Source organism: Toxorhynchites rutilus, chromosome 2, assembly GCF_029784135.1.
Source record: "Toxorhynchites rutilus septentrionalis strain SRP chromosome 2, ASM2978413v1, whole genome shotgun sequence".
NCBI lineage: Eukaryota > Metazoa > Arthropoda > Insecta > Diptera > Culicidae > Toxorhynchites > Toxorhynchites rutilus.
In genome coordinates this window covers 118152501-118170176 of record NC_073745.1, presented here as the reverse complement: position 1 = coordinate 118170176, position 17676 = coordinate 118152501, and the positions used below count along the sequence as shown (strand labels likewise).

General features: G+C 39.3%; 1 protein-coding gene across 11 annotated transcripts in view; it reads right to left on the bottom strand.

Moving 5' to 3' along the window:
• LOC129767617 (homeobox protein extradenticle) overlaps positions 1–13496 on the bottom strand; it is a 64776-nt gene extending 51280 nt beyond the window's left edge. For 5 of the 11 annotated variants that reach the window (XM_055768671.1, XM_055768672.1, XM_055768675.1 and 2 more), the window contains exon 1: positions 12942–13496. The gene's annotated coding sequence lies outside the window, so the exon portion shown is untranslated. The remainder of the gene's footprint in view (positions 1–12941) is intronic. The other 6 variants (XM_055768674.1, XM_055768677.1, XM_055768678.1 and 3 more) reach the window with 3 other exon arrangements.
• Positions 13497–17676: the final 4180 nt, after the last annotated feature.

Sequence of the window (17676 nt, the reverse complement as noted above, 5' to 3'; positions counted from 1 at the left end):
ATCCCATATATCTTCAAATGTATATTTGAAGATATATTTTTAATTTTTTTTATGCACGAACAATAATCATTACGCTGTTGACAGCTGGATGCGTAAATGCTGTCGGAAAATCGGTACCTTGCTTTGGGTTTTTTGAAAACCGAAATATCACCGGAGATCGAGGTTTTAAAAACAAAATTTGATGCCAAACGTCTTATAATTGTATGACACGTCGAGTCCCAGAATGCCGATTTTTGACGAAAAATTTTTCGAAATGACACTAGATCTCGACATTTCATGCAATTTTAAGATATTTGGCATAAACAATTTTTTTCGAAAACTCCGATTTTCTTTACTACATTCCCCCCAGCCCCCGCCCTAGGGGATTTTTCGATTTTCAAAAAACTCAAACTTTGACCGCTTTGCGCCACTCTTCCTTAAGTACGATTGAGCTGATTTTTTGCATAGGGTGTATTTTCAAGGTGGTGAACATTTTTTATGGGGTAACTTTTTGAAATTCGAGATGACCATTTCCATTGGCACCCTACTGTGCACACTGTTGGAACATCGTGGAGAAGCTATAGCGCAGGAGTGGCCAAAACGTAGACCGCGGGCGACTGGTTGCCCGTCAGTCTGATATTTACTCGTTACTAAAATGCATCGTGTACAACAGGAGTCGTTCCCAAAAATATTAAAATAGAAAGAAACTATCGTTGACTCCAAATGAATGTTTTTCAGAATTTGTTTTCTCGAGATCCAAAACTTAAAAGCAGCTTCTTACAGTTCAATATACTGGTTCTAGAAATAATTTTTCGAATGTTCCAAATGTTTCATAAACAGGTGTTTTCCATGTTTTTTACTGAAATTAAAACAAGCCAAAAAGTAGAACATTTCAATCGGTGCGGGTATAATGGACATGTAGTGGGGGGAATATGGACAGGTTCATAATATACGAAGCGTTGAGGTTTATCGCTCGCGAGAGGAATAATTTCGCTCTCTCTTAGTGTTTGTGTGTCCAGTAACTGAAGTAGAACAGAGAAAACAATAAGAAAAAAAAGTGGAAGATTCGTCCCTTCCCTTTCCCTCATGCATTGGATGTGATTATGGATGGACTGTCCATTTCAACCCCACCAGCGCAATTATTTCAATAATTTAAATTTACCACTTACGAATGAATTTACTTTTCCGTACATACCTAATATCGCTTCTCTGTCAACTCACAAACCGAAATATAACCATCAGCGAATTCAATTTTACAAGTAAACCACTCAAAATGCTTAATATCGAAGCCGCAAAAGTTACATCCACACGTGAAATCATGTTCGATTTTCGGTTTTTGTTTCCCGATTCCACTTTTGATCAGTATTCATTGCCATAGGATGGTTTAAATATTATAGAATAGCATGTAGAAGGGTTTCCCATCAACAGAAATTTGAAATTCATAATGCAACTATACAAATCAACCACCTGTCCATTATACCCCCACTGTCCGTCTTACCCGCGGTTCCCCTACATTAAATTCTATTGAAGCATAGGAAGTCCTTCGAAGACGATGACAGGAGTTTTATTGCATCAGGAGAATTATTGTTTGAAAATATTAACAATAAATCTGAAATAATTACTTTGATTGAAAAATGTCGCTGTCAAGAAATACAATTATACAAAGAACAGAAGTTAAAAGTAAAAATTTGGATAAGATACTGATAGAAAGTATTGATGATTTCCGGTTGCTATACTTACAACTCGGCGAATCAACTGATACCGCATAGTTATGTGTATCCATAAGGATGTGTTTGTAGGATATGTCTAACACAGACATATTTTTAACAATTTTTTATCAATGAAGGAACAAACGACATGTCGAAATATACACAATATGTTCAAAACATAAGGGGACCTTTAAGATATAGGATAAAACACGTATCGTAATATGTTTGAAAGTTATTTTTTATTCGAAATAGTCTCCATTCAACTCAATACAACGTTTAGAACGATCAACCAATTTGTGCTCTTTCATCCCATCTAAAGGAATGTTCTTTAACACCTGTGTCACATCTGCTTGAATGGCTGGAATATCATCGTAAAACGCTTCTTTCATGGCAGTTTTCAGTTTAGGGAACAGAAAATACTCGCACGGTGATAGGTCAGGAGAATACGGAGGGTGGTCGATGAAACAAATCTGTGTTTCATCAAAAATTTACGAACTTTTTTGGTTTTGTGAGGTGGTGCATTATCATGCAATACAAACAGCTGTTTCCCTTCTGGATATTCAGGTCTAACACAAACAATGTATAACTTGTAAATAATATTCTCCATTAATAGTTTGACCTTCTGGAACAAATTCCTCCTTGTGTACAATACCTTTGGAATCGTAGAACGTGATCAACATTGTCTTGATTCTGGACTTCTGAAAACTTTTTTTGGTTTTGGCTCGCCTTTTGACTTCCATCCTGCAGATTGACGCTTAGTTTCAGCGTCATATTTAAAGCACCCTGTTCCATCACCAGTTATGATCGAATCAAAAAAATCTGGATCGCTTCCAGTTGTTGAAATGGTGTCTTTACAATGCTCTACACGTGCGATTTTTTGGTCTTTATTTAATTAATTTGCAACAAAGCGTGCACAGACCTTTCTTTTACCCAACTCTTCCACCCAGGGTGGGACAACGACTATTCCGTCCTGGGTGTGAATGTATCTACTTTTCTGGCAGGAGGAGCGAATCAACTCTTCCGCTCCGGGTGCGAAAGCTTCACTCGACGCCACTGAACTGAAGTTAAGGTCCTATTAAAAGGTGTGTCACATCAAATTGCATCACGGAAAAAACGCTGTAGAAATTCAATTTTTAGGAATTATATCTTCAGCTTTCGCTTATAATCCGATCAGAGTGTATAGATCACGTTAGCCATGCTTCACTGTCAATTTTTCGTAAATTTGGAAAAATGTCGTCGAACGAAAAAGAGCGTCCTGAATTAATCCTGTGCACTCATTTCGAGAATCCGGAGTTGTCACATCGGGACATCGGTAAGATGCTGGGAATCGTCCAATCCACGGTCAGCAGAGTACTAAAACGATACTTCGAGAACCTAACCATTGACCGGAAGGTGAAGAACGGCAAAAATGGATGCTCCGTCAGTGAAAAAGATCACAAGCGCGTAGTTAAGCAGTTTAGACGTGATCCGAGAAGTTCGGTCCAGGATGTCGGCAATAAGCTGAATTTGTCAAGTTCATTCGTCCAGCGGACCAAACAGCGGGAGGGCCTGCGTACATACAAGGTTCAGAAGGCTCCTAACCGCGACGAAAGGCAAAACATGGTGGGGAAGACGCGAGCCCGGAAGCAGTACACCGAAATGCTGACGAAGCCGCATTGCCTGGTAATGGACGACGAAACCTACGTCAAAGCGGACTTTCGTCAGCTGCCGGGCCTGTTGTTCTTCTCCGCAGAGGACAAATTCAGCGTACCGGAGGAGATTCGCAAGCAGAAACTATCCAAGTTTGCCAAAAAGTACATCGTGTGGCAAGCGATCTGCTCTTGCGGAAAGCGGAGCGCCCCCTTCGTGATGACCGGCACGGTACGAAGCCAACGGGGTCACCTTCGTGCCAAAGGAAATGAACCCGCCCAACGCTCCGGAGCTTCGCCCAATAGAGAAATATTGGGCGATTATGAAGCAGGCCCTCCGGAAGAACCCAAAAGTTGTGAAATCGGAGGCGGACTTCAAGAGAAAATGGATTTCTGTTCAAAAAAACTACAACCTGACGTTGTACAGAACCTTATGGACGGGGTAAAGAGGAAGGTGCGAGCATACGGGCTTGGGCTCGAAGTATGAATAAAAAGAAAATGCAAAAAGTTGTTTAATAGTTTTTATTTTACTGTCTAAAATTTTCAAAAGGATCGGTCTACTGGGCGAATATCTACAGCGTTTTTTCCGTGATGCAATTTGATGTGACACACCCTTTATTGTAACAATAATACTCAAAAACTGAAATAAACTGTCATACATGAATACTCTCTTAATATTTCCTAGATTGTTGTTTAGTCGTTTCAAGTTTAAAATGGTTAATATTGAGCGAAATCGATTAATCGATTAGGAAGTTTTCGAGCGGCGCTGTTGATGACACAATTTTACCAGAGAAGATATTGTTTTCCAGATCGCAGATGGATTCGTTCTGAGGCCCAATTAGATATTTGTCGCAATATTTGCTCTGTAAAAGTAAAAACTAGAAGTATCCTTATCTTCCTAGAAAAGTTAAAAAATATCTAGACGATTGTTCAACTACCGACGTTTGACAAACCAGAACTCTCGACTTCATTCAAGTGTCGAAAACAACGGTGGACTCACGCATGTGAGTTGAGATTCAGGTTGGTTGCTGATTCTGATAGGTAGGTTCAAGTAGAGTCACTACCTGGAGCAGTTAAATACAAAAAGGCTCTCCGCGAAATTGTGATATTGTAATAAAACTGTCACGAAAAATTCGTTTATGATACAATCAAAGGCTTTCAAAAAATATACATCAACTTCTCTTCTAACGCTTTCCGCACATTTTTGTTCATGCTTGACCCATTCTCATCCCCACTCGGTAAATCAGTAAATAAGATTCCAATGGAAAAACTTTTTTGGTGTTCAAAAATAACAATAATTCATTTAGACAATACATAGAAGAATCATTTTATGAAACATGTAACATTGTAGTAGTTCTGTATAATATAGGGTTGGGGAAAAAGAAATGTCGTATTTCTGATCGAAATTTGACGCTTTATTTAACATACCTCAAATTATCCAATTTAAATCAAATATGCGCCGTTTTGTTCGCAAACTTGTTGCCATTTAGAAGGCAACTTCATTATCTCCCCCTTATGAAACCCCCCTCATGGACCTGAAGAGATGATAATCACTTGGAGCCAGGTCCGGACTATACGGTGGGTGCAATAGGACATCCCATCCGAGCTCCCGTAGCTTCTGGCGGGTCATCAAAGATGTGTGAGGCCGAGCGTTGTGCTGGTGGAAAACAACACTATTCCTATTGATCATTTCTGGCCGCTTCTGGTCAATCGCCTGCTTCAAACGGTCAAGCTGCTTACAGTAGAGAACCGAGTTGAGAGTATGGCCATAGTTGAGCAGCTCATAGTGGATGATTCCCTTCCAATTCCACCAAACACACAGCAAAACATTCCTGGCCGTCAATCCGGGCTTGTCGATGGTTTGGGCCGACTCACCGCGCTTCGACCACGATTTGTTTCGCGTGATCCACTTTTCATCACCAGTCACCATCTTCTTCAAAAATGGGTCGAATTCGTTCCGTTTCAGCAGTGCATTGCAGGCGTTGATTCGGTCTAAAAGATTTTTGACGTAGGACTACGTCTAACCGAAAGATATAGGGGGTGAAATGGAAATCTAGGCACTGAACAAGTAGGAAAAAATGCAAGATTTGGAACGCTTATAACTCGAGCATTTCTCAATAGATCGCAAAGGTTTTTGCATCAATTGATAGGAAATATATCCACGCATCTATCATAACGAATAACATTTAATTTTTCTTGAGATATATAATTGAATAATTGTGAAATATCAAGCATTGTTAAAATGCACTATGTAACCATTTTTGATTGGTCCATTTTGTGCTTCTCAAATCGTACCGACCAAAACGGGCAATCAGAGCAGCAGCGAAATAGAATGAAGCACGATTGGGAAGGAAAAAGAAAAAAAATGAACGAAACATTGGTCGCAGTCTCACACATCCGTAATTCTCGAGCCAGCCAGTCAGCTTAAAAATCCCCGCTCCGCTGCCGTAACGATCATTCTCATTCAAACCGTACACCACATCGGTTCGCATCACAACAAATCAACAAACCAACCCAAGCAGCCATGTCTGGACATGGCAAAGGAGGAAAAGTGAAGGGAAAGGCAAAATCCCGCTCGAACCGTGTTGATCTGGAGTTCCCCGCAAGGGTAGCTAGGCCGAGCGCGTTAGTACCAGTGCACCAGTCCACCTAGCCGGCGTTATATAGTTTCGGCCGCCGAAGTGATCGAGTTAGCTGGCAAAGCTGCTCGCGACGATAAGAAAACCCGCATTCGGAACAGAACACATTCGGTTCGGTGGACATCAAGACAACAGGCTGTTGCAGCGAGTGGCGAGTGGCAAACGCAATCGCAAAACGGCATCAGGTAGCAGAAGAAAAAAAACAGAAAGTGGGTTATATCTATGGTATAACCGCAATGGTGACGTAGGACTATCGTTGATTCAGTGATCCTTTGTTTGAAGTTGAATCTGAATCCATTCTGAATGAATGAATAAATGAATATTTGGGGGACTTCGAAAACGAGAGCGTTACGTTGGAGGTACAAGGTTTTATGCATCGAATATTGGAAACGAAAATATCCTACTGATGGGGAAGAATAATCTTCAGAAGCTATCCTGTTAATTGCGATTGATTGAAAAATCACAAAACCAAATGTATTTGGTCACAGTGTTACATGGATAGAAAACATTCAAATGAACTCTCTCACATGAATATATTTTTAAATTCCCAGAGTAACTGGCAGATTATTTTCAGTAACGATTAGATATTTGCACATTTTCCTCGATACTGGAAGCCCACCAGTGGTTAATGCTAACTCGATAAACATCTGTTAATAGCACTTGATTGAAACATATTTGGTCACAGTGTTACATGGATAGAAAACATCAAAATAAACTCTTTCACATGAATGTAATTTTAAATTCCCAGAGGAACTGACAGATTATTTTCCGGATCTTTCTCGATGCTGAATGGCATCCAAACGGAAAGAATTCCGTGCGTGTATGTGTGTGTGTAGCGACTGCTTCGATGGTCACCTTCTCTTCTCCTGAAGGATCGGCTTCTCTGTGCTCCCTCACAGTTTCAAACAAACTGCTTGCGTTTCAGGGCAGATCTCGATCCTTCGCCGTCCAGCATCCTCAGCAACGATGTTGTCTTGTCGATGTCCTCACGAAAAATGAATGCGTCTCAGGTAAGGTAAGGTATTGTATTATAGAGACTTTAAACTGTTGCAGTTCATTCGTCTCTAGCCTTGAGAAAGGCCCTTTGAAAACTCTAATCTATTCCAGCGCTACCACCTCCACCCTCTTGCCTTGAGAAAGGCACTCGATCCCTCGCCGTCCAGCTCGTCCAGCAACGATGTTGTCCAGTCGGTGTCCACACAAAGAAATGAATGCGTCTCACCACCAGAATATCGCTTAAGTATGCTTTTTGTGCGTGATTGAATCGAGAGAAGGCGTGGTTTACGATGGCAATTTGGAAGGCAAACTAGAGGGGAATGAACTCTCTGAGCTCGGAACTTTCGGCGACTGAGCAATAATCGATTGCGGGCGCATACAATATTGGATACGGAAATATCCTACTGATGGGGAAGAATAATATTCAGAAGCTATCCTGTTAATTGCATTGAAAAATCACAAAACCAAATGTATTTGATCACAGTGTTACATGGATAGAAAACATTCAAATAAACTCTTTCACATGAATGTAATTTTAAATTCCCAGAGGAACTGGCAGATTATTTTCCGGATCTTTCTTGATGCTGAATGGCATCCAAACGGAAAGAATTCCGCGCGTGTATGTGTGTGTGTGTAGCGTCTGCTTCGAGATCTTCCCGGGGAACCGTTTGTGGCATCACTCTCCTCTTGATGGATTCATGTCTGGCCTAAGGTGCACAAACAGGCTCTTGGTGACACCGTTCATCCGCGCTTTCATGATAAACGAAGAGCTTCACCACAACAGCGACAACATGCTCCAATCGCTGTTCAATTAGAACTGAGTGGATTTCCGAGCGGCGCTCGCTTATATACCGATTGGTGATTTCAATAGCATGTTTTGAAAGCAATTTTAAGACTATTGAAACAAGTTTTTGGATCAAAAAGTAACAAGTATAGAACGCGTAGACATTTTATCTTTCGAATGAAGTGTTTATCAAACCATTTCGTTCAGTTGTTTAGGAGCTATTAACGCTCAAAATCTCGGTCTCCGGCGTAACGCTTTCGTTTTCGAAACTTTGATTTTACACCCTGGTATAGAAATGAAAGTCCTACGTAGTCCTACGTCAAAAGTTTGTTCTTTATACAAACTGCTTTGGTGGCAAATCCAGAACAAGGCGGCATCAAGGGCGTTCGAAATGGTTTTTTTCAAAACCACGAGTACTAGTTTTCTAAATTGGAACCATTCCATAAAACAAGGCGCATTTCAGGGCCATTAAACCTTCCAAAAAAGAGTTTAGGAAAAACAGTTCAATGCTTTCTAAAACATCATCCAAAATAATAATAAAACACAAATTGATTTTTTCATAAGTTGTTCTGAGATTATTGATTTTCATCAATTCTTAAATTGCTTCTAGATTGAAAGTACAGTAATTTACACTTATCTCGACATTTAGCTAATTGGACGGACCTGTAATGCAACATATTTAGTTGGACATTTTTGTAAACATAGAGTTCGGGGTCCAAATTATGACCCCACATTGAAAGTCGACACTGTACCATTGTCATCGCAAATGTTCAATTCCAGGTTAAAATTACCTCCAATCCGATACTGAGTGGTGGTAATGCGACGTGCCATTGAATGTAATTTACTGTAAAATATGTCACAAGCTGGATGGGAAGAAATTTTCCAACTGTGAAAGCTGTGGCGAGTGGCAAATGCAATCGCTAAACAGAAAGGTTTAGCCGAACAAGATGGGAATATCGAGTGATAACAAAAACACAACACCAAAGGTTCTTTTCAGAACCATCAACATATTCATAAAGAGTAAACAGTAAACTAATCCATTTTTCAGGTAGATAGGTAGGTATTCACGTAGGAGAAGAAAATAAAACAATATATTTAAAATATATATTTAACAAAAGCTGTCCCCTTTGTATAGTCCTACGTCACTCCGGTTATGTCCCCGACATTACAAACCCGTCTTTTTTTTTTGCGTCAACTCGTGTGGCACCCATACATCCAGTTTTTTTGGAATCCAATCTTCTGCAAATGGTTCCAAACAGTTTTATGGTCTATACTCAGTTCCTGGCCAATCGCGCGAGTGCTCACATGCCGGTCTACTTGAATGATTTCAATGATTTTATCGGTTTCCACGATGATAGGCCTACCAGTAAGGGATGTATCTTCGACAGCCACTACACCAGAACGAAATCGATCAAACCAACGCTGTTCTGTGCGAATCGTTACAGTATCGGGTCCATAAACTTCACGAATTTTTGGCTGCCCTCTGTTGCGACGGTTACGAGCACATACGTTAGACCCCTCGTTGCCACAGTTGACCCTAACGATACCGTTGCTGGCGAGATAGATAGGATCTGATCGGCCATCATTCATAAACCATAATGAACACAAGGTACACCAGTTTCCAGTTTCTATTATATTTATGCGCAATTGTTGAAGTTTATAGTTTCGTAACAATTTCTTGAAGTCGTAAGTGGCACTGAATTTAAAAATGAATTCGATTACATTATGCCTTACTGAATTGATAGGTTCTAGGAACATCTACGATTACACATTTGTTGAATAGGAGAAAAATTGGAGGTTAAACTAGATGTAAGTAATCATTGTGATTAATGATAGTTAAATATCGGCTGAATAAATGCTTTCAGCTTTTAGCTTTTTCCATCTCGAACAAAGGTGGATTCGCTCAGGAGAAATCCGAAATTTACTCTTCCAACACCTTCGTTACAGTTTTTCCTCGCAGGTAGTAAAAACGTAAAATATGGCGAATTTCTTGCTTGGTGGACTCCATCTTTGACGCGCTATAACTTGAGACTGAAAAGGACAATCACAACACTGTCAAAACGACACTTGTAGCACCGATTGTCGTCTTTAAATAGCCGTATATTATGACCCGATGCGATAAGTACAACACAAGATATGTTTAAGTGTTGCCATATATTGACAATATACGACATTTCTTTCTCCCCAACCCAATATTAAGCATGAGATTTTTCTGCGGTGTTAGTTGAGAGCAGACAAACGACCAGAACGGTAAAATAGGTTTGGCTGAGACCAGACAAGCGATCGCAAAGAGTTAAAAGGTGGTGTTATTCTATTATCCCCAAAGATTTACTAACTGGTTGCCGAACTAGAGAATCTAGTGATACGCTCACACATTCCAGATTATGATATCCGTGATCTTAGGCTTGTATCCCATAGAAGAAGTTTTGATGTAGGACTACGTATTTGATTTATATATAGGGGCGTCACTCTACGAAAAATACAAAAAAAAAACGAATAGAGTGCAGCTGAATTAAATACATGTGGAAATCAGATTGCACTGGACGGAACAGATGCATACAGCGAGAAAGCTTAGAATAAACTAAAAAAGATAACGACGATGACGTGGAGTTTGAGACTCTGAACGTCGACATTGTTTTGTTGGATATCTTTCTACGATGATGCAAACTCAATTTCGACAGCCGAGAGCGTCTGCTTCATTAGTTTTGAAACCACATCAGGTTGATAAAGATGAAAAGTCCATAAATTGTGTTTAAATGAAACAGCCTCATGTTCAATCGATAAAGTTATTACTTGGGCTAAGGAAAACGTTGGAAAGACAATTCCTGCTGCGAGAATTACGTTAAATATTTTTTTCTATACCATTTGTTTATTTATTTAGGCTCATTAGCAATTCAGCTGTAACATAGCTGGGTTTTAATCGTGTACATGTTACCTGTTTTATCGTATCTATAAATTGTACATTACACACTAACCATTCAACGTAAGAGTATTCCTTATGTAACGTTGCATAGGATACATTTCACAGTAGCCATTGAGTATTCCTTCTGTTCTTCCATTGTTCAGTTAGACCACTGGACAGCGGAGACAGTTGATATGATCATTGTTGTGTTATTTTTAGCACAACAGTCCGAGATGTTTCTTGCAGAGCAGAGCAGTTGTATGGATGCATCGAACTTCATTCGACTGTGGATCGATCTCCATCGCTGATGATTGTTGCGTGGACGTAGGTATTCTATAACAACACATAATCCCCACGTCAATAGTCATCTTGGACTATCCAAACGATATAAAAGATTTATCACTTATTTTGTATTCTTTGAAACAATCTCAACACTCCTTCCACAACATTTCGTTTTCCTTACTACATCCATGATTATTCGAATGATCATATTATATATGATTATTCAATTATTATATGTACAGAAAATATGTACATTCTACTGATGTGAATATAATGCGAACACCAAAGGTATTGGGATATTTTTTATCAAAGATTTTTCTACGTGTAGATTAGAAATTAGTGCAATTTCGCTGGTTCAGGTCAATCACGGAGAGCAACTACGAAGCCTAAGGTAATACGGAAACAGTTTCGATTACTCAACGATCCCCGCTCAGGAAGTGATGGACAGTCGAAAAAAAAACCGACACAGGTTAACTTATCTCCAATTACCACATTTAATATCAATCAACCAGATAAACATAGGCACAGACAGTGCGCTGCCCGATCGGAAAAATAAATCATTCCGTGCCGCGCGCGTTGACAGATAAATTACCGCCATCAATTAGACGTTTTGTAATTAGCGTTTACGTAAGCCCATGGAACGCGCTCGGAAACGACGGGAATCCGATCGAAAAGGCAATATTTAGAAACAACATACTAATATCTCTCATCTCATTATAATACTTTTATCGGCTGGTTCGTATCGAACGAGCGCGCATTCCTCATAGGGTACACAAAGATCCACACACCGTATTTCCGAGCGTACCGTTAGCGAGCGCGTTTAAATTGCCCTCCGCCGCGCCATCGGCACTGACAAGCCCCAGGTATATACACCAACACATCTTCCGTATTTCAGGCAGCTCACCCCTACACCCGCTAAATTGGATTACCAACCTTAGACCCGGCTTAACCCATTAGCCAAAGCCGTTGCTCTACGTTGGTACACATTTTGCGGGCGGGCACATGTTTTATTTATTTGCTTTAAACTTTGCAGCCCCCGCCGCTCGTGAAGAATCTACTAGCAACAGGAACCGTGCGAAAAGTCAACACGAGCTCTGCTGCTGTGTTTATCATCATACCTGTCGCACCGTAATGTCTAAGAAGAAGAAGAGCTGTGGAAAGCCTATCCCTCCGGGGGATCTCTCTGAAGTTGACTACCTGTGTCTTCCATTTCACCTTTCATTTCCCACTCCACCAGTGCGAAATATGCCCTACCGCCTCCCGGGTGACAGCATAAACAAATAAAATATGCTGCTTTATGGCATTGGGTTTGCTCTAGCGATAAACTTGAACAGTTTATGATCATCCTGGGCAGCACACTGCCATTGAGGTGGTGCGATCCGGGCCCGAAACGCACTCTTACGAATCTGTCGAAATGTAATTTATGGATATAAACAAAGGAAGTGTGCTTGCGCTACCCAACGAGATGGTCTCGAATGATATTCTCTGGTTTAAATTATTCATCCATTTTGACTAGTATTTTTCGTTTCGCTGTCGTCACTTGCTGCAGCCTCGGAGACGACGGGGACGACGCTTGAAGAAGGGGAGCGAGATGTGAAGAAAAAGTCAAATATATTTATAGGGGAGTACTGGCAACTATCAGCGAGTGTGAAGAAATCACCAACACAGCCGTACGGTTTATAATCCATGGATCACGAACACCATCGAGAGTGGTGGAGGTGCTTCGTAAACTCCTTCCAGCAGCAGCACCCGCTCACAGGTTCTAAACTGGTCCACCAGTACTTCTTCATTCGTAGGGTAAAGATAGATGCTACTTATTTCAAGTTATCTCCGCTCCTCCTTTCCATTTAGTATCCAGTGTTTCGGTAAATTCTGGCCTTTTTTCCTCTACTCTCCGTACACACCAACACACCGATACAGCGAGGTTGACTTTACGAACGCCTCGAGAATGCTACAGATTTATAAATGCTAATTCGATTCTCTCTGCACTGGGGTAGGATGAAATTCATAATTCCGATTTACCTTCTTTTCGTACTCCAAGAATGAGGTCTCCTTCTAGCAGTTCATAGATGCTAACCCGCAAGTCTTCCACCCAAACACACTGATTCAAATATATATTGACACTTTTTTTCTTCTATACACAACACACCAATCCGTCAGCAGTAAACGCTAGAATACACTCGTTGGAAACAAACACTTCTTCTTATTGCTTGTGCCGAGATTTACAAGATCTCTACTCCTCCATCCACAGCAGGAGGAAAAAAAAGTGCTCCACAAGAACCGTCTCAAAAAAAAATTTTACTTTACGTATACAACATTGAACTTCACCCTTAACGATACACTTTAGGCTAGTAATGCTACATATGCGTATACACTATTCCCGCAGATAGAACTCGATTAAAAATGCACCTTTGCTGCCAGTTCAGCCTATCAAACGTTCTTCATCGCCGAGAATATTGGTTGGCTGCTGGACACAGTTCGCCCCCGAAGAGCTGCTGCTGCTGGCAGAAGTGTTTTAATGGCCGACGCGAAACACACAAAAGATTTTTTTCGACTCCGCACTCTTCTTCGCACCGATATCATGCTAGGGCCTTCGGAGAGATAATGTTCTCGGGAGGAGAGTGAGAGCGGTTTGGCTGAGAAAGAGAGAAACCGAGAATCAATTTGCGCAGGGCTGGTGATGGAAGAGATGGTCGTGTGGAGAGCCATCTATGGTTTTGAGATGGATTTATTTTTCCAGTTTGATGCAAGCTGTTCGATCGTTCGATTAATCGATTAATCGAATACTTCCTACAGAAATCGATTATTAATCGAACGAATACTGCACAACCAATAATCGAAGCGAACGAATAATTTACGTCGATTAATCGATCCAAACGCTGAGAAAAAAACGTACGGCCGTTGCAGTTTTATCCTGAAAATCAATCATTATCTTTGACGCTCCCGTAAGTTCATAAACGAAGCTCAGTGCCGTCAACGCGAATTGAGCATTCTTTACGACTTTAGGGGAGCGTAAAGGATAATAATTGATTTTCAGGTGGAATTAACATATTTTTGATTCCATATGGCTTTCTAGCAAATGAGAAATATTAGTCTGACGGATTATTTCTCTCAGTATTGCGATTAATCGATTAATCGATTATTTGGGTCGATTAATCGTATCGAATAACGAACTGCTGAAAACTATTCGATTAGCTGATGAACGATTAATTTCAAAAATCGGGGATCACTATCACAGTTCAGAATGAACTGTGTACGGTGAACGATGAACTGATTGTACAGTTCAGAACGAACTGATCGCTGACTGAACTGTGTATACAGTTCAGAAGGAATTGCGTATGCAGTTCAGAACGAGCTGTATATACTAGGAATGGCCAAACGGTAGTCCGCGGTCTACCGGTCGCCCGCGTAAATATTCCTAGGTGCCCGTCTGCTGGTCCAGGATAGTGTCTCTGCATAACATTATCGCATATCGTATATCGATCTGAATGAAACATATTAGTAGGGAGATTTTTTCGTGTAAGTTTCTGTTTAATGTTTGTAATACTCAAATTGTTATTTATTTGATTCTTACACATCCAGTTGTTCGACCAAAACATGTACTAAAATGTTTCTAAAATGACAAATTGAAAATGTTGAAAGCAATTATACATCCGGCATAAGGTTTCGAAAAGCCATAAAAGTAAATGCTAGTAGAAAACATCGCTTTTGAAAATTGCAAATTACAGAATGTGTCTTCTAATGGGCACATTACACGATCAAAATGATTTACAATAAGTGTCTTCAATATCGTGACAGCTAGGCTTTCGACATCCGATCTAACCTCAATCAATATTTTGCCACCGAAAGTATCTGCGATGGCTAGTGGCGACATTCGAGTTTGGGATCCAAACTATTCTCCATCAGATTAGAAGGCTAAAAGGCAATTTTAAATTTGTAAAATTTGAATGAAAATATCTACTTGGCATTATTTAATTAGTTGCAACGCGTAGTCCTAACCCTAACTTAACCTATTTCCTCTTAATTTTCAGATATTCTTACTAAAACTTATTATTACAATATAACGTCAATTTCAGACATAATTTTTGTATGGGATTTTCTCACCACTAGGCGAAAAAAAGTGATTTGCATTCACATAGAATACTAATTTGATTCGGAAAAGTTATTTTTCATTCATAATTTACACTTTAAAACTCGTTTTTCCTTCTCAAAAACACATCATAATACTCGCTTCATAAATAAAGACTGCTCCTTTCAGTTTCAGAGATGCCAGATTATTTTAGTTTGCGAAAATATATGCAAGTTATATTATCTGCAAGCAAATGTTGTTATTCCATAGATAAGACTATGACAGAAGAACTCCGATTATCCGCGAGCGGGTGATCCGCCGTGCGGATTATTCGCGACTGCGAGTTCCATAGTAAATCAATCCGGGATTCGTTTGTGAGTGGTAGGCCTATGATCTTTTGTTGTGCTCAGCCACTGGTAAACACGACCTTATAGATGGAGAGTTTAATGATTTCTGCATTGATAAAACATAATTTTTATGTTGAAACATCTTTTTTCGTGTTTGCATTTCTTTTTTGGTCCTTTAATGGGTCATCCGCGATTTTCGTTATTCGCGGTGAGTTTACTCGACTATTCCGCAGATAACCGGGATTCTACTGTAACTTGAATTAAAACGTGATGTTAATGTCACAAAAGTGAGGGTGTTTGTTTATTTCACGCACTGAAAAGCAAGATTCGGTGGTGATTATTCATTTTATTTCAATTTAGATTCATTTCAGCCATTGAATGTCTTCAGTATATGGTAAGAAAGTTGGAGTTTACTCGACTATTCCGCAGATAACCGGGATTCTACTGTAACTTGAATTAAAACGTGATGTTAATGTCACAAAAGTGAGGGTGTTTGTTTATTTCACGCACTGAAAAGCAAGATTCGGTGGTGATTATTCATTTTATTTCAATTTAGATTCATTTCAGCCATTGAATGTCTCCAGTATATGGTAAGAAAGTTGGAGTTTTGTATATTTACCATGGTTTCAACACGCGATTTGACCAAAGTCATAGACAATCTTCGAAAATTTTAAGTTTGATAATGCATACCGGTTATGGATAATTGGATAATTGGATAATTGCGATGAAATCGATATCATATCAAATTGGCTGATATCATTGATTATGTAGGGGTCGATACGAGAAGGATTTGCAGTATTTTTAGCGCAAAACACCCTATTCATCGTTTACTTAGTTGAAAAAAAATAAAGTTACAATACTTTCAACATGCCATTCCTCGTAATATACATAGCACATTGTAAAATGAAGATTTTCTAACCTTTTCAACGTGGAAAGAATACATGAAACCGGGAAATTTGAAGATTAATTCTGATTTTTCTAGAAAATTTGAGCGAATTTCATACCAGAAAAACAAAACATCCTCATTTTACTCGCTGCGCCATCTGGTTGTAAATCCAACGTAAATTCGTCAATTGATGCCCGAATATCAGAAAATCCGGATTTCTGCGTTGTCGGCCGTGTTCAGCTGTCATTATGCTCTCAAATGTCATCATATTGTCAATAAAATTGGCCGTGTAAGGTCCGCCTAATGAAGTTAAAGAAGCATTCTTATTTTGACTGATTGTGTAAAATATTGCTATCGATAAATATAGCAAGGCGTTCGAACAGCAGTGATGTGTGAAAATTCAGGATATTCTAAAGTTAAATATTGGGCCTGATTCTCGAATACACTTCACGGTGGAAACGAAATAAACGGCACGCCATTGAACTACGTTTTACGAGTTAGTGAAGTGTCGAAGATAATAATGAGTTCTCAGGCAGAATGAGCACTTTTCAAATAAAAAATCATTAATGAAAATTAACCTCTTCGTATCAAACTGGTATTCAATGTGAATGGAAAACTTTGTTTTCTTCGTGTGATATAATAATCTCATACAAAAATTTAATCTGAAGATAATTTGATTTTCTTATGATAAATTTAGTGGGAAACTAATCACGCATCCAGATGTCGACACCGTATTGTTGTCATTGCCAATGCGTTTCATACCGTTTCCACCGTGAAGTGTATTTGTAGTGTATTCGAGAATCAGGCCCATTAACAGCACGCCTCTATCTATATAATTCAACATATTCATACGTATTTCAATGATTTGGATGTACTTCTAAAGTATGCCCTCGAAAAAAGTTATAGAAAATTTTACCCATGACGGAACGAATGCCATTTCGAGATATTACACATAACTTACAAAATAGGATGATTATTGAAACTACAAGTACCATCTATGCTTCACAACTGACATATTTATTTTCATATTTTTCGTATTTTTCCATTTTTTTTGTATACATATTTAGTATCTTTAGTGAAATAAGTCAAATTGCTTTTTTAATTAAACATTTATTTAAATTTTTCAACAAATAACTGGGAATCCGGATAACACGATTCAAGAGGAAGTAATTCAAATGGAAATACGTGTAATTTTATTATTATTGCGACCGACTGGTATATTATCTAGATCTGGGATTTTCAAAGTGGTCGATATCGACCGTTTGTGTTACGTGAACCAACTTGTTATAAAAATGACTAATATTTTACTAGAAAGCATTATTGTTGTACTCTTTTAAAAACCAACAAAAAACGCGCTTAAGTTCGTACAAGATGAAAAATTTGGCAAGTAAAAACAGGAAGTGGGTTATATCTATGGTATAACCGCAAGGGTGACGTAGGACTATCGTTGATTTA